The sequence below is a fragment of the Myodes glareolus genome, chromosome 7, assembly GCF_982192425.1.
Source record: "Myodes glareolus chromosome 7, mMyoGla1.1, whole genome shotgun sequence".
NCBI classification, from domain to species: domain Eukaryota; kingdom Metazoa; phylum Chordata; class Mammalia; order Rodentia; family Cricetidae; genus Myodes; species Myodes glareolus.
This window is the reverse complement of record NC_142032.1, coordinates 81,220,078-81,240,497: the sequence shown is the minus strand read 5'-3', so window position 1 is coordinate 81,240,497 and position 20,420 is coordinate 81,220,078. Positions and strand designations below refer to the sequence as shown.

Here is a 20,420-nt window from a genome sequence, read left to right as displayed (position 1 = left end):
TGATTTGATATCTATGTTTTTTTCTAAGGTAATGCTCCTGTTCCTGCTCTGCCCTCTGCTCCTTTGGAGTGGGGTTTGCTGCTCTCTGCAGATCTTTGAAGGTCAGCCTGTGCCTCTCTCCCTCAGCTTCATCAGCTTCCCGGGCAGGGTGAGAGTTACAGTGGGTCACAGTCGTCCCTTCTTCCCCGTGCTCAGTGCTTTCAGAGCTGCCCCTCCGTTTGTTTCCTCTGATGTTTGTTGTCGTTGCGGCTGCTTCGAGCAGAAGGGCACGTTTTGTTCCAGTTATTTTACTTTTTAATAATAAAAAATGCACTTTCTTCTTCTTCTTCTTCTTTTTTTTTTTTTTTTTTTTTTTGGTTTTTCTCTGTAGTTTTTGGAGCCTGTCCTGTAACTCTCTCTGTAGACCAGGCTGACTTCGAACTCACAGAGATCTGCCTGCCTCTGCCTCCTGAGTGCTGGGATTAAAGGCGTGTGCCACCACTGTTCAGCAAAATGCATCATTTAAAAAAAATAGTCAATGTGCCCGGTTGTGGCGCACTCCTTTAATCCCAGCAATGGAGAGACAGAGGCAGGCGGATCTCTCTGAGTTCGAGACCAGCCTAGTCTATAGGAGCTAGTTCCAGGACAGGCACCAAAGCTACACAGAGAAGCCCTGTCTTGAAAAACAAAAAACAACAAAAAAAACCCAAAATAGTCAATCAATGCAATTGTTTTGATTATATGAAATTTATATGTGTCTATTCTCACTCTTCTGTATATCAGTGTTCTTCAGTTTTTAAAATGTTTATCTTTGCATGATAAACACATTTGTAACAGGCACTTAACCCAAAGGGAATTCTGGGGGACCTGGATTTAATGAATATGCCTCCAGATTATTCCTTATTAAAAATATTTTTACATTTATTTATTTATTTTATTGTATGTGTACGAGTGTTTTGCCTGCAAGTATGTTTGTGCAGTGTGTGTATGGCTGATGCCCATGGATTTCAGAAGAAGGCATTAGATCCCTCTGGAAGTGGAGTTTTCCATGTATGTAACCCACCATGTAGTGTGGGAACTGAACCCTGTCATCTGGAAAAGCAGCCGGGGCTGCTAACCACTGAGCCATCCCTCCAGTCCCTAGTCCTTCTTTTTGTTATCCCTGGGTTATTTATGTTCAAGCATCAAACCTAATTAAGAACAGGTCTTTGTTCTTAATTATCCTGGAAGTCTTCTCCCCACTCCCCAATCAGTTCAGGCAAAATATTGGGCAGGGACAGCATGAGGTTCCTATAGCTGGGGAAGCTGAGAAGTCCCACAGCCTGCTATTAGCAAGCTGGAGATTCAGGTAAGCCAGCTGCAGAGCTCAGTTGGGGTCTGGAGGCCTGAGAACCAGGTGGTTGGAATGTTAGGAATTTCCTTTGGATGGTCAATACCTGGATGGTGCCTGGGTGGTCTTGGTTTGTGGTCTTTCTGGGAACCAAGTATTGCCTTAGGGTCAGCTACTGAGACTCAGGCTTGTGTTGAGCTTGTCATGGCTGGGTCCTACAGACACAGCACTGTATAAGTCTCTGTGCTGGGTGTTAGATGGGAGGGTACCTACCGAGCAAGCATGAGGACCTGAGTTCAGATCCCTTAGCCATGTGAAAAGCCAGTTAGGAGAGCACAAACTATAATTCCAGAGCTAGGGAGGTAGAGACAGGCAGATCTCTAAGGCATGTTGGTTAGCTTGCCTTGCTATCTGTGAAATATAGGTTCAAAAAGTAAGATGGGGAGCAATTGAGGAAGGCATCCAGTGGTAACCGCTGGTCTCCATACACACCAGCAGGCAAGCAGGCACACACAGATGTGTACACACATACACAAGAAAATGAATTAAGGGTCTCCAGTTACCATGCAAGTCTTCTGACACAAGACTTCACCTTCTTTTTCTGCTAATAATTATATCCCCTGTCCCCTAAGACCGCCATGTTCCCACCGAGAGCTAAGTCTCAAGATGGACCAGATAATGGTCATGCTAGCACCCTGGTTTTCTGCTGTTTCTTTTTCCTTTCTTGAGAGCTCATTTAAAAGAACGTCAATTCTATTTACCCAGACTTTCTCTATGATGGCTTGGTCCTCCATGTTGAAGAAGCCAGCCATACAAATTCAGGCATGAAGACGCTATAGGTCTATACCCAGCCCCAACTCCTACCAAAAGCAGCCTTTGGTCTGTTGAAAACAGCCTGCCTTGTCCTTATCGAGGGAGACAAGAACAGGCAGCCACAGACCTCTCCTCCGCTCTCGTTATCTAGGACAGTGTAGACAAAAACTTGGGCGGTGGTGGCGCATGCCTTTCAACCCAGCTCTAGGGACCCAGAGACAGAAGGATCTCTGTGAGTTTGAGGCCAACCTGGGCTAAAGAGCGAGTTCTAGGACAGGCTCCAAAGCTTCACAGAGAAACCCTGCCTAGAAAAAAACAAAACAAAACAAAACAAAACAGAAAACCTTCTGCTGGGAAGCAAGCTCCTTCCTTCCTCAGGGGCCTTTACGGTTACTGCCCGCCCAGCTGGTCTTCCTCACAACCTCCTGAACTGGAGGTTCAGTAAGTCACACTGCCCCCAAGGAGAGTAGCCCACCTGTTTGCTTACTTGTTTCTTAGGGCTGAGAATCAGAGGTTGATGTTCACACCATTGAGGAGGGGGAAATCTCCAATTGATGTGTAAATTCAAGTAGAGGAGAAAAACAAATAAAGCAGATGATTGGGGTGGAGGGTAGCAGAGCAAGTTTCCTCTGCTAAGCAGAGGGTTGGGATTGGGGGAGCAAAAGCCGCGTTCAGACTGGGCCAATAGAGAATTTTCATACTGTGTTTGTGTGGCTCTGGCTTTAGGATCTGCCACATCTGTCTGCGTTTTTTGGTGCCTCTAACAGACAAGATGCCTGTCAAGGCTGGAGCTCCACACTGCAGCCTCTGTCCCACCCCCACCCGTGTGTGTGTGTGTGTGTGTGTGTGTGTGTGTGTGTGTGTGTGCGCGCGCGCGCGCGCGCGTGTAACCTGAAGCTGAACAGGCGCCCTGCGAAGGAGCTTATATGAAAAAAGAGGCTCTGAGCGTGTGAATAAACGAGCACAAAGGAAGGAAACTGCGGCGGATTTTTAAACACAATTTGTTTGTATCTTGATTCGGGAGTGGGAATGAGAAGAGAGCGACAGACAGACAGAATACGAAGGTTTCCACCCACAGAGGTCCCAGAATCAAGTATAAAAGGAGACATTGTAATCAGAGTGCCAGCCGGCCCCACCTGACTCAGACTGCGGCTGAGGGGTGGGAAGAGGACTAGAAGGTTCGACTGCAGCCGGCTCCTTCTTCTACAGGTCTCCCCCTACAGTACCCCCCCCCCCCCCCCCCGCTTCCACCTCCACAGTTGGTAACGAGGTTCGGAAGCTGTAGGGAGGGGAGGCAGTCTTCAGGCTCCCCAGAACGAGGCAGGATGGTGTGAGCTCAAGCGCCCTGTATTTGCTGGGGCAGCGGTGGCAACACTTGGTTATTCAAGGCTGGAATTCAAATGAGGCTGGCACTGCTCCAAGTCTCAGGGCTTAGGAGAGAGAGGCGCATTAACAATGCATCAAGATCAGCCTTGCGTGGGCTCAGGCTCCCCTATCTGCATCCCTCCCTCTGTCACTGATTTGGGGGTGGGGGCCTCTTCCAGAAGCGCTTCGTCTGTCAGTCTGTGAGCAGAGGTGGGGGTGGGGGGGTCTGAAGTTAGGCAGCTTTTTCTCATCACATGATGGGGGACCTGTATCATGTGATGGCTCCGGTGATGTTGGAGGCGGCATGTGACTCTCAGGGCTACGTGGGCTCAAAAACAATTTAAATACAAAAACACACGCAGGTTCCCCTCCTTTCCTTTGCCTTTTGGTCTGGCTCTCCCTACCTTTGCGTTGGTGCCTGACCGAATGGAAAACCCGTCTTCGTTTGGCAGCCTGTGAGCTCCGGGTACCTGGAGATCAGGCCCTGTGCTGCCCCCACCCCAGGAGCCGTGCCCCCCATCATTCTGCAGTCCTCTGACTCCCAGCCTGGTAAGTTGCTGAACACTTTAACAATTATCTGGGAAGCTGTCCTCAACTGTCTCATTAGCATGCATAGGACACCCTCTCGACGCAGGGTGGAAGGGAGCTGGGGGAGGGGGGCGCCCGCGGTTCTGGGGAGCTAAGCTCTGGGCCCTGCCCTGCGAAGCTATGTCCTGCTGGGGTGGACCAAGCAACTGCGTGTCTCCTGCGGTCGCCAGTCTGTCTCCTACCACTCTTTTCTGTCTCCTCTAAGCCCCCCACCTCTCACCTTGTTCTTTCCTGCCCCCTTTTCACGCCCCCCCCCACCACGCTGCACCCCTCATCTTGATTTACAAATCTTTTAGTTTTTGTTCTGGATACCTAGATTATATGTCGTTTCTGCCCAGAAATGAAAATGCCAGGTCCTAAGGACTTGGAAATTGGACATGTACTAAGGTTTCTTGATAGTTTCCCCCCTCAGATGATGTTGCCATTGGGATTGTTTGAAGGTTGCCTGTTAACCCCCCAGATGCCAGCCAAACCGAGGCTGGCTCATCAGGTGACAGGAGGCAGGGTGACAGCCATTAGGGAGGCAAGTCTCGGTGACCCCAAACATTTGACTTTGAGGGAGACATCAAGGCTGCAAGCAGAGCCAAAGTTCAGTGCCCAGGGGCATTCTCAGGTGCCACACACGGGGGAGCTTGCTCTGAGTTTCAAGCCACACCTTTGCAGATGGAGGCAGAGTTGGCTGAGAAACTAGCCTTCGGGGAAGCTGATGTGAATCCCGTGTGAATCCCATGGTGGCAGTGTCTGTAGGCTCAGAGCAAGTGGGTGGCTGCAGGCACGCAGGTATCATCTGTTCAGCCAGAAACAACAACAACAAGAGCACAGTCCACACAGCAGCATGGAAAGAGAATTGTCACCTTTAGGGGAAACTGAGGCACAGAATGACAAGTTAGCTTGCTTACTTAAGGTCACACAGCTAATAAATGCCAGGTGGGATCATCTGGGCCCCAGCAGTTTCTCTCTAGGGATGACTACACAGTTAGCCATCATGGTAACCTGCCTCAAACAACAACAACAACCAGCCAACAGTTACCATGCAACAGGTAACCCTTGCAGGTTTGGGGCCACATTTGTGCACAAAATAAAAATGCCCTGCTCTTACACAGATCAGGCAAGTCACTACACAAGGCAATCTATTGTTTCAAACCAGGGTATTTGCAAAGAAAAAAAAAACCAGCAAGGTACCAGGAAAACATAGAAGACAGATTTCAGGCCGAGAAGTGGGGATAAAGGGAGTGTAGTCAAAGGAAGCTTCTGTGATGATGTTATCTGAGAAAGGAGGCAGAGCCAACAAGGTGAAGGGTCCAAAAGAGCTCTTCCCAGCCAGAGTGGGAGGCAGGGACAAAGGCCTGGCTAGGTGACCAAGTCAGGCCCTTGAGGAGCAACGAGAAGCCTGTGGGCTGAGCAGGGTGCGTGGATGTGGCTGTGCCACAGTTGAGGTGTTCTGGATTGTAAAGGGCTCTGTAGACCTTGCTTGGGGTCTTAGGTTTCATCCCAGGATTGGTGAGCAACCACGAAAGCCTAAAAGAGGGAACTGGATTTGCAGCATGAAGAAAACCCCACAAAGCAAACCAGTGCGTTGGGTGGCAAACCACCTCCAAGGCCGTGGCCTCAAACGAGGATGGTTTGTAGCTCTTTGTTCTGGGAGTCAGCCATTGTGGCTGGGATGGTGTGAGTGACTCTGTGCTTGGCAGCATTGGTTTGTCCAGCTAGGTGGCCAGTAGGCTGGCTGGGAGTAGAGGCCACGAGCAGGGACTGCTGATTGGCAGGGGCGGTGAAACTGATCAGGCCTTCTAACGATGCACTTTGGTTAATGCAGAGACTGGAAATGGTGATCGTATGATGGGAACAGTGGGTTCTGAGTTCTTTGCCTGAAAGAGGGCATCTGTATCCTCCCTCCAAGGCCCAGGGGGTGGAGAGATTATATGAGCCGGAGGATGGAGGAGTGCTGTGCATGCTGTCTTCTGAATATGGGATGGCCATCGCAATTGTAAACACACAGCAGCTGTAATGGATAAGACCTGCACACGTGCGCACAAAAGACATGGAAGCAGGAGGGGGATGCGCTGGGAAAAAGAAGGGGTCAGCAAAAATGGGAGGGAGATAAGGAGTAAATAAGAACACAATACCTTGTATATGGGTGTGACATTGTCAAAAATAAAACAGAAGCAATGCAAACAAATGGTCCAGGCTGTGTAGCTCCGTATCCAGTCTGAGACGTGGGACGGCTGGATCGCAACAGCAGTCAGAAAGGGGACCCTCGGTCTGTAGCCGTTCTCCTGCCTCCGCTGCACTCCTGCTGCTGATGCCCCATTGGCCTAAACCAATTACACCGTCAGGACCAGGGTCTCCACCCCTTGATTGGGAAAGTTACAAAATGCTGTGTCTATTTTTCCCCCCTAGACTTACTACATGAATTCAAGTGGTTAAGCTTGGGACCAGGGAGGGGGCTCAGTCAGCAAAGTGCCCACCACATAAGCATGAGGACCTGAGTTCAGATCCCCAGAGCCTGTGTAAAGAGCTGGGGTTGGTCACGTGCTCCTATAACCCCAGCCCTCGGGGATAGCAGGGAGAAATACAGACAGGTAGATTCTTTAGTCTCATTGGCCAGTAAGGCTAGCTGAATGGGTGCACTTCAGGCTCAGTGAGAGACCTTGTCCCAAAACTCAAGGTGGAGAGTGGTCAAGATGTGACACCCAACATGACCCACGTGCACAGACACCTGGAAGCACACATATATACAACAGACACACACACACACACACACATACACACACACACACACAGTAAACTGGGTAGTGCCTCTGTAATACTGGGAGGAACTGAAGCCAAGAGGTGATACAAAGGCGGTTTTGTGCCTAGAGATAACCTGTCATGATGAGACACCATTTTATGCTCAGGACAAACAAGGGTCTGAGGAAGTGATGGGAAAAATACTAGAGGTCTGAGAGGAGATGGGTGTGGCGCAGCAAGGTCTCCTCGCATTGTTGAGAAAATCCAAGGAGATTTGTGAGCAGCTGCCCTAAAGTGAAATCTAATCCAGACAGAATGCAGGATGCTTCTGTTTTCACACAAGGACAGCACAAAGAAAGGTCCTGGGGCAAGATGAACGTGGCTGTGAGGGTGGGTAGGGATGGGAAGGAGGCAGCTTCGTGTAGTCATGCAGTTGGCAGTGTGTAGTTAGAGGCAGGCCACTTTGAAGAGGGGGGATGTGAGTATGGAGGCAGGCAGTGGGGGTTGCAGAGCAGAGCAAAATGCTTAGGGAGAGGGGAGAGATGTGTTTAAAATTGTGCCCTTGTCTCCAGTAACTTTTAACTGCTTGGGACCAAGTATTGGGAGATGGTAGAGGACAGCCAGGTTCAATAATCCTGGGGGGGGGGGGAGGGGTTTAGAAGGAAATGAATGGAAGGTGAGCTGCAAATTCTACCAGAGTAAGAACAGGAGCAGGAAGGAGCCATGGAGAATGAGGGAGCCCTCACAGCAACAGAAGCTACAGCGAATGAAAGAGCTGCATCCCAGGCTGGCCTAAAACGTGAAAGCCTGCTGCCTCGGCCTTCTGATTGCTGGGATTATAGGCATGACCACACCCAGCCCCAAAATGAGTTCTGCCAGGGAGCCTCTTGGGAGTACCAGTTCGGCTGGCACCACCTGCACATTTCTGGCTTCCAGGCCCACCCCAGGCCTTCTGTATCCACACCCACGGCTTAGAAAGAACCTTGGGTGATTCATAAGCACATTGAAGCCTGAGGAATGCGGGTCTGGGTTTCCTGATTAGCATCAGGAAAAGCTGATGCTAATCTGCGCTAGACACGACAATGAGTCCCGAGCCCCACACTCCTGTCCCTGTTCTCCTTTCAAAGCAAGTGTTGATTTAGCCGGCGCTCCTCTCTTCCTAGCCCCTGGTTTGTATTTTATATTTTATTACTCAAAACTGAAAACAAATACATATAAATAATATAGTAAAACTTACACAGCTATTATTACCTTCGATAATTTTAAGTTCCTAGGCAATCTTCTTCACCCCACGCCAGCCCTCCCCTCCAGGACTATCTTGGATCAAATCTTAGGTATAATATAATTTTACATATAAATTTTTTTGGTTGGATTTTTTTGAGAGGGGGTTATTTTTTATCTTGATGTTGTATGGCTTTTGTTTGTTTGTTTGTTTTTGTTTTTCAAGACAAGATTTCTCTGTGTAGTCCTGGCTGGCCTGGAACTCACTTTGTAGGCCAGGCTGATCTCGAACTTTAATACCTGCCTCTGCCTCCAGAGTGCTGGGATTAAAGGTGTGTGCCACCACTGCCTGGCTTGTTGTTTTGTTTTGAGACTGAATCTTTCTATGTAGCCCTGACTGTCCTAGAACTCACTGTAAACAAGGCTGGCCTCGGACTCATGTTGATCCACCTGCCTCTGCCTCCAGAGTGCTGGGATTAACGTTATGGGCCACCACACTCTGCCCTACATACATGCAAGTTCTTAACTACCTCTTTACACTTTTTTTTTTAATTTTTCATTTTTTTTTCAGTGCTAGGATTGAGCCTAGGCTTTTTACAAGCTAGGCAGTCACTCGACTGTGGAAACCACACTTCAACTCCAAGGGCTGCCCTGCCTCCTTTAAATATAACTATTATATCATTACCTCATCTCCCAAATCAATAGTAAGTCCTTATCCTGAGCTATCCAGTTGGTGAATGCATATTGGCAATTGTCATCTGTCATTTACATATAAATGTTAATCAGTTTAAACATTTAAATATTTAAAGGCCTATTTGTAGCAATTGATTAGTATATCATTTACCACCTTCTTTAATTTATTGATTCTGTAGGAGTCAACCATGGTAAGCTAAATATGAACAGATCACCCAAAGGAAGTTCTTTACTTCCAACCATTATCACCTGCCTGAGTAGGACTCAGCCATAGATAAGTTTAATGGAGGCCTGAGTCTCAGTAGTTTACCCTGAAGCAATACCTGGTTGTGGGAAGGACCACAAACTGAGATTACCTGAGCATCACCCAAGAACAGACCATCCAAAGGAAATGCCTAACATTCCAACTGCTGTAGATAGGATCACCTGCCAGCACACACTCACCAGGACACCCCTAGACAAATGTCAGCCAATCAGGGGTCCTGAACCTCAGAAACCCCTTAGCCCCATCTTTACTACTATAAAAACCCAACTCTAACTGAGCTCGGGGCTCTCCGTTTATTCCAATACATTGGACATGTGGAGAGACTGAGTTTGCAAACTTGCATAAAATAAAGGAAGGCTCTTTGCTTTTACGTATGGGACTCGGTTTCCTTGTTGGCTTTTGGGGGACTTTGCAGATTTGGGCATAACAGATTCCTTCTTTTTTTTTTTTTCTTAGAATTTGTTTTAATGAGTTTGAACTCAGTCAGTGTTCATGGCGTCATTTTATACATTTCTCTGCCTGTGTATTTCCTGTAAACTAGTAATGAGATATAAAGGGAAATACTTTTGAAAAGATGTTTTAGGGCTTGGAGAGATGGTTAAGAGCGTGGGCTGCTCTTCCAGAGGACCCATCTCTGATCCCAAGCACCCACATAGTGGCTTCCTTGGTTATATAACTTCAGTTTCAGGAGCTCCAACTCCCTCTTCTGGATTCCTTGAATATTGCACATACTGGTGCATATACATGCATGCAAAGGTGAACGCTCATACACATAAAATAAAAATAAGTAAATCTTTTTTGTTTTAGAAAAGAGAGTGACAAAATGTTTAAACGAGGCATATCAGAGTACATACAAAGTGCATGCATGCAGAAGACTGTTGCAGCCACACGGTACCTAAGGAACTTGCTCACAGTGCCTCTTCATCCTCCCTAGCAGCTATTATAGTTTTATCACCCACGTGTATTCCTAAGGAATATCTTATTTAACTCCTTTCAACCTTTTGTGGGTGGAACTCTGACACAGTGTTGCTCCGTCGCTTGGCTCACTGTTTTGTGAGGTTTGTCCTTATTGCTGAGAGTAACTGGAGAAGCCGTTCGTCTCCCCCAGTGACAGACACAGCTCATCATCTGCTCTTGATTGGCATTTGGACTGTGTCCCTGGTCTTCTGCTCTCATGAATAATGCTGCTAGACACAATCTCGTGCGTGTTTTGTGTTGTGCCAGTTGCAAAATGTCTCCAGGCTGTGCGCACTCAGGGAGACGTCCCAGATCGTAGAACACGCATCCGCTCAACTCTGCAAGAGAGAACCAGACGGCGCTCTGCCAGTAGCCGCCGTTCCTTTACAGGTCATACATCTTTTAATCTCTTTTTCTCTTGACTCCTCGCACCAGCCAAGGCTTCTAATAAAATGTAACAGAAACAAAAACAATTACGCTTGTCTCCCGACCTCAGAGGAGACAAGCTCAGCGGTAGGCAGTTAGGTAACATGGCTGCCCAAGGGTTTCATCGCTGTTAGTTTACTTTCTTGTCAGATTAAGAAAGTTCCTCTGTTGCTCGGAGTTTTCTTTTTATCTTTTTTGTTTGTTTGTTTCATCAGGTGGTTTTTCTTTGTCTTTTGAAATTCTCACACGATTTCTCTACTTCACTCTTTTAGGCTAGTGGGTGGTGTCTAACTCTCAGATGTTAGGCAGGAGTTCCCGAAGTGGTCTCAGCTTTACCATCACCATGTAGTATCCTTTGATGTAGCTGGATTTACCTTAGTTATATTATATTTCTAGGTTTGAATTAGTCTACGAGTGTATATTAATTTACTTTGTGTTCAGAAAAGGAATATTTCTGTAATTTCTCTCCTAACATTCTTACCAGATATGGGTAAGACATCTGTGCCACACTAAAAAAACAAATTTGGAAAATTTTCATGTTCTTTTACAGTTTTCTTGTAGGAGTTTGGGTGACATTGGTAGGTTTCTCCTAAATGCTAAATAGACTTTCCTAGTCAAAGGGGCTAGAGAGACAACTCCCTGCTTAAGAGAAATTGCTGCTCTTACAGAGGACCAGACTTTGGTTCCCAGCGCCCACATGGTGACCCACGCCCACCTGCAGCTCCAGCGCCCACATGGTGACTCACGCCCACCCGCAGCTCCAGTTCTTGGTGATCTGACGTTATTTCCTGGCCTCTGCAGCATGCTCTGCATGTGGTGCACACTCATGCAGACTTTCATGCATACACATAAGTTTAAAATAAATTATAAAAAAATTGTTGGTGAAGATATTAGAATTTAGAGTTCGCTTCTTGGAAAAGTTACAAATATGGATTCATTGTTTTTAGCAAATATGAAACTCAAGAATTCTCCCTGTAAGTTCCCAGAAATCCATAAGTTTGATCCCAGCTAGAACTCTAAGCAATAGCAGACAGGGTGCCTGAACTGGTCTTCCCCTGTGATCAGATTGATGAGTACCTTACATGTCATCATAGAACCTTCACCCAGGGACTGATGGAAGCACATGCAGAGATCCACAGCTAAGCACTGGACCAAGTTTCCAAAGTCCTGTTGAAGAAAGGGAGGAGCAATAATAGGAGCAAAAGGATCCATGATGGGGAAACCCACTGAAACAGTTTACCTGAACTAAGGGGAGCTCACCTACTCTGGTCTGGCAGTGGAGGAACCAGTACAGGACCAAACTAGGCCCTCCAAATGTGGGTGACAGTTGTATGGCTGGTGCAGTCTGTGGGCCACTGATTTATCCCTACTACTTGTTGGAGTCCATTCTCTTTGGAGGGATACCTTGCTCAGCCTAGATACAGCAGGGAGGGCCTTGGTCCTGCCTCAAAGCCATGTACTAGACTTTGTTGACTCCCTGTGAGAAGCCTTACTCTCTCTGAGTAGTGGATGGGTAGAGGGGTGGCAGGGAAGGAAGAAGGAGCAGGAGAAGGGGAGGGAGTGGGAACTGGGATCGGTATGTAAAATGAGAAAAAAACTGTTTTTTTTGTTTGTTTGTTTGTTTTGTTTTTTAAAGATCTCTCCCTGTTTTGATAAGTTGTTTGTGTCTGGGCATTTGCCCATCGTGATTATCTACTTTATTTTCACAAACTTGTCATGATATTTCATTATTTTTCTGTGTCTATAAGCTTTGATGTCTTTTTTATATAGTCTACACTTTTCTTACCCCAGTTTTTACAGAGCATTTACCCATTCTGTCCTTAAATTGTTCAAAGAACAAACTTTTTTTTTTTTTCCAAGACAGGATTTCTTTGTAACTTTGGAGCCTGTCCTGGAACTAGCTCTTGTAGACCAGGCTGGCCTCAAACTCACAGAGATCCGCCTGCCTCTGCCACCTGAGTGCTGGGATTAAAGGTGTCCATCACCACTGCCTGTGAAGGGCCACATTCACATGCCCCATTACAAGATGGTGCTGGCATCCGGTTTCACCGCCAGGTGAACGCACATGTGCTCGGTAACTTTCCACTGCTGTCCCCGCCTACTCCCGAGGCTTCACCTGGGCTAATTGGGCAGCGGACCAATCCAAGGGTGACATGTCCGAAGCAAGGACTGCTTCCTATATAAAGGAGGGGTTCTCTCATTTAGGGGTCCCCGGCCATGTTGGCTTATGCTCTAGCTCCCAAGGGGCATTAAAGCTTTTCTGCAGAAGAATCCTAGTGTCCCGCGTGGTTCTTGCTGGCGAGACGACGAGACGGTAGCGTGGGACAACTGCCCAACTCAAAGAACCAATTTTTTTAAAAAATTAAATTACAAAGACTCGTGTTTCATTATAGTTTTTTCTAAAACAATTTTTTTAAATTATTGATACCAGGAAAATTATCTGCAATGTATTATTCCTAAAACACAAAGGGGATGGTTCTTCTCATTTTATTTCTTACTGTTGACTGTTGTCAGTGAATCTGCCCTATGGTTTCATTCTTTAATAATTGTTGATATATTCTTTTTGACCCAGGACATGATAATTTTGGATAAATTTTCCATATGCACTTTAAAAACAATGTATTTTGAAAATTGTGAATTCAACATTTTTTGAAGCCGTTTATATTTTGTTACTTTGTGTGTATGAGTGTTTTGCCTGTTTGTATGTGTGTACTAAATGGATGTAATGCCCAGGAAGACCAGAAGAGGGCATCAGCTGCCCTGGGACTGGAGGTGCAGAAGGCTGTGAGTTGTCAGTTGCTGGGAATACTACCTGGTGACCTGGAAGAACAGCTGTCTCTCCACTCCCATGATTCAAAGTTTTATGTATGTGAATTATATTTTAGAAATCTATAAGACATTTTTGTGTGCTTGTTTTCTCTGGATGGAGAGAAATCTTATAACATCTTTCTATATAATTGCAAGTGATAATATGTGATCAAAGAAATATTTTTATATTTTATATTGCTCCTATGATTGTAGACAGATGTATCTTTTAGTCCTTATGGTATCTTTTTAAAAAATTTTTTTAATCAATACTTTATTTTTTTAAAGATTTATTTATTGTGTCTATAGTGTTCTACCTGCAAGTATGCCTACAGGCCAGAAGAGGACAACAGATCTTTTTGCAGAAGGTTGTGAGCCACCATGTGGTTGCTGGGAATTGAACTCCAGACCTCTGGAAGAGCACAAAGTGTTCTTAACCCCTGAGCCATCTCTCCAGCCCCCTTATGGTATCTTAATCCATTTTTTTTCTGATTTTTATTTATTTTTACTTTAATGTGTTTTGCCTACATGTATGTCTGTTCACCATGTATATACATTCATGTTTATTATTATTATTAATTTAAGAGTTGGTTCTTTCCCTCTACCACGTGGGTCCTGGGACTAGAACTCAAGTCATCAAGCTTGGTAGCAAAAGCCTTCACCTACTGAGCCGCCTCAACATCCTGACTCCTGGCCTCTTAAACCTTCTATGTGCTGTGGGTTCCTTTAGTAGTCTCATTAAATCTATGAAGTCAGATTGCACGCACTTTTTAATTCCAGGACTCAGGATGCTGAAACAGGAGGATTGAGAATTCCAGGTCAGCCTGGCTACATAGTGAGACTCTGTCACCATCAAGAACAGAAACAGCCGGACAGCGGTGGCACACACCTTTAATCCCAGCACTTGGGAGGTAGAGGCAATCTCTGTGAGTTTGAGGCCAGCCTGGTCTACAAGAGCTAGTTCCAGGACAGGCTCCAAAGATATAGAGAAACCTTGTCTCAAAAAACCAAAAAAAAAAAAAGAAAAAAGAAATAATAAAAAAGTACACAGGAAAATAGTAGTACCTTATGTGAAAATGTTGTGCCACTTTATGTCATGGATTCAGCATTTGCAGATTTGGGGACCTGGGGCAAATGGCAGACGTGATCCCTCACTGATAACAAGGAATAACTACATTAATAAGATGAACGTATGTAGTGATTCTTCTGAGCCGGTATCCTGTAAGCAGAGTTCATCTGGTTAGATGCAGGGTGTGTGGCTCTGGAGCCTGCCTTCCCCTTGCTGTGCTGTTCCTTCTCGGTTCTTCAGGAATGGTGAAGCTATCTCTGACCACTTCCTGTGGTCAGTTCAGAAGATGTGCTGTGGGCGTTTGATTTTGCCTGTATTTGTGCTGTATGAAGGCTTCTGACTGGGCTCGTCTGATAGAAACAATTTCCAAAAGCATCTACTGAGCACTCTGCAAGTGGCAGCCGCTAATCTCAGTGTGTTTCCTGGTTGGAGATCCGATTCTAAGCAAGGGTGTTCAATTTGTTGTAAAAGTGGAATGGGCGCACATGCCTATGAAGGCCCAAAGTCAATGCTGGTGTCCTCTATCAGTCTCCACCTTATTTTTTTTTTTAGATTGGGTCTCTCATTGGACCCAGATCTTACTAATCACCTAGTCTTCTGGGTCAGCAAGCCCTTGGGATCCTCCTGTCTCCACTTTCTGGTACTGGAGTTACAACCATGGTGCAGGGCCACTGAAGTCCTGGAACTAGAATTACAGACAGTTGTGAGCCATCATGTGGATTCTGGGAATTTAACCCAGGTTCTCTAAAAGAGGGCTTAACTGCTGAGCCGTGTCCCCACCCAATACATTTTAATTATCATCAGAACTAAAAAACAAAAAACAAAAACAAAAAAAAAGTCTTTTTGCTGTGATAGGACAATATTTTTGTGTCTTTATAAGCCATGTTCAATGTCTTGAGTTAGGGAATTTAGAAACTTCTCTTATTTTGAGGGGTCTCAGTCTCAGTAAATAAATAGGAGACGTTAAAGCAGAATAGATTCTTTTCGTTCCATGAAGTTAACTATTGTAGAGTTAATTCTGTCTCCCGACTGCCTGGGAATAGCATTAGGAGGTAAGGAATTGCCTATTCATTGAGGCATGAGTCAATAAGCGGAGCCGAGTAATGAGAGACCAGGGAACAGTCAGATCAGTGGAGTAGATTCGGTTTTGTTATATTGGGATTCTTAATAACTCAGCTGTCACTCTAGACATTTTCACACTTTTGTGTGGAGAGTGGAAAGAAATGAAATCGAGGCTGATAATTGCAGCCAGAGTAGCAACCACAAGTGTGGGTAGAAGCAAAAACCTTGACAGAGACCACTCTCGAAATGGAGGGTATAAGGTATGTTGAAGTCCATAAGATGATAAAGAGAGAAACAGCTAAGAAAATGTCCCAGATGTAGGGGACAAGGTAGGCACAGGAGTGGAATGTCAGTGTTCTGGACAGAGCAGGTCATGTGTCATGACATCAGTAAGAAAATAAAGAAAACATAGATGGAAGGGAAGGAGGGAGGGAGGTGCAGGAGGAGGGATGAAGATGTTAAAGAAAGCAGGGTAAGAGGCCAGCTCACCCAACTTGAAGAGTTCTAAACGGGGTCGACCAGATGGCTCAGCACATAATCCTGCCTACCACCAAGAGTAAGGACTTGCATTTGCCTGAAGGATACACCAACACAGTGGGAGGAAAGAACAGACGTAGGAACTTGTCCTCTGACCTCAGCACATCTGCCCATCTTTGCCTCCTATCTCACCACTGCTGAGAGGACAGGTGTGTGCCACCATGCCAACTTCTTGCCCAGTTCTGGGGATTGAACTGAAGTCTTCTTGTTCATGTAGCAAGGGCTTTGCCAACTGAGTCATCTCATCTCCAGTCTTTATCTTTTACATCCATGGTCCTAAATGAAATCAATGTGTCTATAAAATAGTCCTGTAGTTTTGTTGTTTCCGTGGGAAAAGCGTGAAAACAAAAGTAACCTGCTTAAGAATTTCATAAGTTTGAAATGGCCAAGAAAACCAAAACTGACTCCATACTGCTGCTAACCGTGGTTCAAAGGCCCCGGGTTCAAGACGGTCAGTGTTTAACAGAGTATTGCTGGAATTTGGTTAATAGACATAGTTTAGCTTGGTTCCATCATTTGCATATCATTGTTTATTAAAGTAAAATTTGCTTTTTGTTACTACTATGTTGTGTTGTGGCTCTGATTAACAAAAATAGATTAATGACTAAAATGTGGTTCACTGGAGTGTAAAAGCAATGATAAAAATAGTTCCAACCCTCCCCGCAGAAGCTTAATGAGAGAACAGGGCTTCCAGATCATCTGTGATGTGACGCTCTCACCAGAGCAGCTGGCAGGGAAAGTGTGAATGAGAAATGTGGTTGCAGAGATCTGGAAATTGGATTTTACGGAACAAAAGATTGTCTGCACCGTATCTTCCATTAGCAACTTTGTCAGGTAGCTGTGTGACTCAGCCAGAGGTTTCACATCATTTCCAAAGCGGAATTACCTGTGTGACTAACTGTGCTCTTCAGCCACGAGCACGGTAAGGTGGGGCTGGAACTCAGTGGCCCGGAGCTTCCCCAGTGTGATCAAAGCTTTGGGATTTATCTCTGTACTTGAAAGAAAAGTACTAAGTTTCTAGTTCAGTAATCACTCAACTATAATCATAATTTAGTTATTTTATTTTATTTTTTAATAGGCCAAACAGTTTTTTGAGTCTTCAGAATATTAATTTTTTTAATTGATATTTATTGAGCTCTACATTTTTCTCTGCTCCCCTCCCTGCCTCTCCCCTCCTCCCCTTCAACACTCCACCAAGATCTCCATGATCACAATTTACTCAGGAGATCTTGTCTTTTTCTACTTTCTACTTCCCATGTAGATTAGATCTATGTAAGCTGTCTCAGTGTCCACATTTGCTTTTATTTTTTATTGCATATCATTTGGTGTGTGTGTGCGCACGCATGCAAGCATGCATGTGTGTGTGTGTGCAGGTGCATATATGCTGCAATGCCCATGCAGAGGTCAGAGAATTTTCTCTCCTCCTACTGTATGGGTCACAGAGATTAAAGTTAGGTCAGTCTTGGTGGCAAATGTCTTTACCTACTGAGCCATCTCCAGTTCCCATAGTTTATTTATTTGTTTGTTTCTGGTTTTTTGAGACAGAGTTTTTCTGTGTAACCATCCTGGCTGTCCTGGAACTCATTTTGTAGACTAGGCTGGCCTCGAACTCACTAAGATCTACCTACCTCTGCCTCCCAAATGCAGGGATTAAAGGTGTGTGCCACCACCGCCCAGCCCCGTATTTTATTTCTAACTGAGGAAACAGCAGTGGGAGGCAGGGCGTGGTGGCGCATACCTTTATTTCCAGAACTCTGGAGGCAGAGGCAGGCAGATCTTTACCAGTTCCAGGCCAGCCGGGGCTGCATTGTGAGACCCTGTCTCAAAACAAAGCAGAATAGACGCAGCAGTGCTGGGGCAGGACGCGGGTGGGGAGTGACCTAGTAGGTAAAGCATTTGCTGCAGAACATGAAGATGGAGCACAGATCTCCACAGCCCCCTTGAAGCCGCTGCAGCGTGAAGTTTCTATACTCCAAGTCTCCCCATGGTGAGATGGGAAGCAGAGGTGAGAGAGTCCCCAGAAAATGCTGGCCAGCGAGCCTGCCCACACAGCAGGGACAGCAGGAGACCAGAGCTTTTCCTCTGACCTCCACCTGTGCACCATGGCGCACACACACCCACACTCACATAAGAACACACACACAGACGCACAGACACACTGGACACACATTCATTCTACACTCATATAAAACCCCAGCAAAGCTGGGTGCAAATCATATACCACTGTCAAAAACTCAGAACAGACAGAATGCTGGGAGAGCCAGCATGGTGACACAAGTGTCATCCCCGTGCTCAGGAAGTGAAGACTGGAGGGCTGGGAGCTGCAGGCTAGCCTGGGCTATGTAGTGGGATCCGGTCGAAGTAAAAACAAATCAACAAAGCATGCTGGGAGAGAAAGCAAAATGTAGGGGTAGGATTATCTGAGGCAGATGCCAAGCAAACATGATTGTTACACCGCCCCTCTATGAGAAGCCACTGGTAGAGGAAAATCACGTTCGTGTGAGAAAGACGCAGAGCGGGGCCTGGTGGCACGGGTCCGTAGTCCCAGCTATTTGGAAGGCTAAAGTAGAATAACCGCAAGTTCAAGGCCTAGATGCAGAGTGAGCTCAAGGCAAGCCTGGCATAGTGAGATCCTATCTCAAAGTAAAAAGTACAAACCGTAGTTGAGCATACAGCTTAGTAGAGCACTTTCCCAGCCTGGGGGAGACTCAAGATTCAATCCTCAGTGCTGGGGAATGGTGGAGGGAAACACTTAATAATCCTGAGGTGTAACAATCACTAGAAGCAAAACTCAGAAGGCATTTTTCTGTTTTTCATGTAAGCTATTGTTTTGTGAGACGTGACACAGATTAGAAATGTACTCCAAGACTGAGAGATGGTTTAGTGCTCAAGAGCATTGGCTCCTCTTCAGAGGACTTGGCTGTGAACCCATATGGTTCACAACTGCCTGTAATTCCAGTTCCAGGGGAATTTGACACCCTCTTCTGACCTCTGCGGGTACTGCATGCACATAGCGCACACACGGACATGTGTTCACATGCACACACACAAAAATAAAAATAAATATTCATTTAAAGAAGAAGTGTATTGAGGTGCTGCTGAAGGAGGATGGGCTGTATGGCTGTCTAAAAAGGCTGAGCTTACCTATTGCTGTAATGCTGCTAAGTAACCCACCTCACTTAAGGAATAAGGATGTGCTTACTGATGTCTGTAGAGTGGCAGAGAGGTCCTTTGCATCTCGGTCAGGCTCACTCAGGGGTCAGAGCTCAGATATATGGGGAGCAACTACATACTTTATAGTACCAAGTGCACAAGGGAAAATGAAGTCTCCTTATGCAAAAATTAAGGCTTTCAAGATGATGCTCAGAGGGCATTAAGCCAAGCATAGGGCCTTCCTTAACACAAGGCCCCCTGAAAACCCAAAGATCACATGGTAGTGAAGTCTGCCCATGGCTGTGGGTCATGCCTGGATCTCACCCGGTTTTGGCTGAGTTCTGTCGGGAGCAGAGTTGGGTAAGACAGCCGTGGTAGTTCAACTCCAACCCATGGGTTAGCCTTGTACAGTTTAAGCCAAAACATGTTCATACAATAAAGACATAGGGGCAAAGACACGCAAGCACTTTTCAGATCCGTGCATGGGGACTTGGGGGCAAGAGCACTGAATCTGAAAGCAGGAGGGCATGAGGCTGAATCACAGCACCCATGTTAGAAAAGCCAGGCACGGCTGCAAGGAGTCGTGTGACTCAGGCCTTTTCACACTAACACACGTTAGCAGTCCAGTGGGGACAGCACTCAGGAGAAGAACTGAAGAGGTGTTACAATTTCCGTATAGCGATGCCAGAAACGTCCCATACCTGGTCCTCGTCACTGTTGGGGATGGGAAGAAATGTTATCTCTGATTTCAAGTGGTGTGTCAACATGCTGTGGTCAGCAGCTTGGAATGACAAACTGGCATAAGAGGACATTCAGTACCGAGAATAAGACACCAGGAAACTGAGTTCAGGGCAGGAGACTTTGGCAGCGGGTGCAGACGCTTTCCTAACACTCAGCTTCTTCGCCCTTCAGTAGAGATAGGTTATGTGACATATTAGTATTTAAGAACTATGCAAAATGCCTGGAAATGTGAAAAGTTCTTTCTACGGATGAATCCCAACTAAATACTCTAGAAAATTAAGTGCAGCTTGCTACCTGCCTAGCTAAAACATCTAACCCCTCTGCCTCAGAGTGAGGTGTGTTCTTAACGCTAATGAAAAGTGGTCTTTCGGGCTGGAGAGATGGCTCAGTGGTTAAGAGCATTGCCTGCTCTTCCAAAGGTCCTGAGTTCAATTCCCAGCAACCACATGGTGGCTCACAACCATCTGGTGGCCTCTTCTGGCCTTCAGGCATACATATAGACAGAATATTGTATACACAATAAATAAATAATTTTTTAAAAAAATGGTCTTTCTGGGGACCCCACCCCTCTTTCTAGGTCGGTCTTGAACCAACTGCCAGGACCACCAAACATTTGCTGCCTCATTTAAAAGCAAATTAGCTGTTAATACATTCTAATTTAATAGGAAAGAAAGAAATGGGCTCTG

The 20,420-nt window shown here is 45.9% G+C and overlaps 1 protein-coding gene across 3 annotated transcripts in view; it reads left to right on the top strand.

The window, feature by feature from the left end:
• The first annotated feature begins 3,804 nt into the window (after positions 1–3,804).
• Positions 3,805–20,420, top strand: part of Tnrc6a (trinucleotide repeat containing adaptor 6A) — a 167,758-nt gene continuing 151,142 nt past the window's right edge. The window contains exon 1 of one of the 3 annotated variants that reach the window (XM_087908484.1): positions 3,805–4,036. The gene's annotated coding sequence lies outside the window, so the exon portion shown is untranslated. The remainder of the gene's footprint in view (positions 4,037–20,420) is intronic. The other 2 variants (XM_087908482.1, XM_087908487.1) reach the window with 2 other exon arrangements.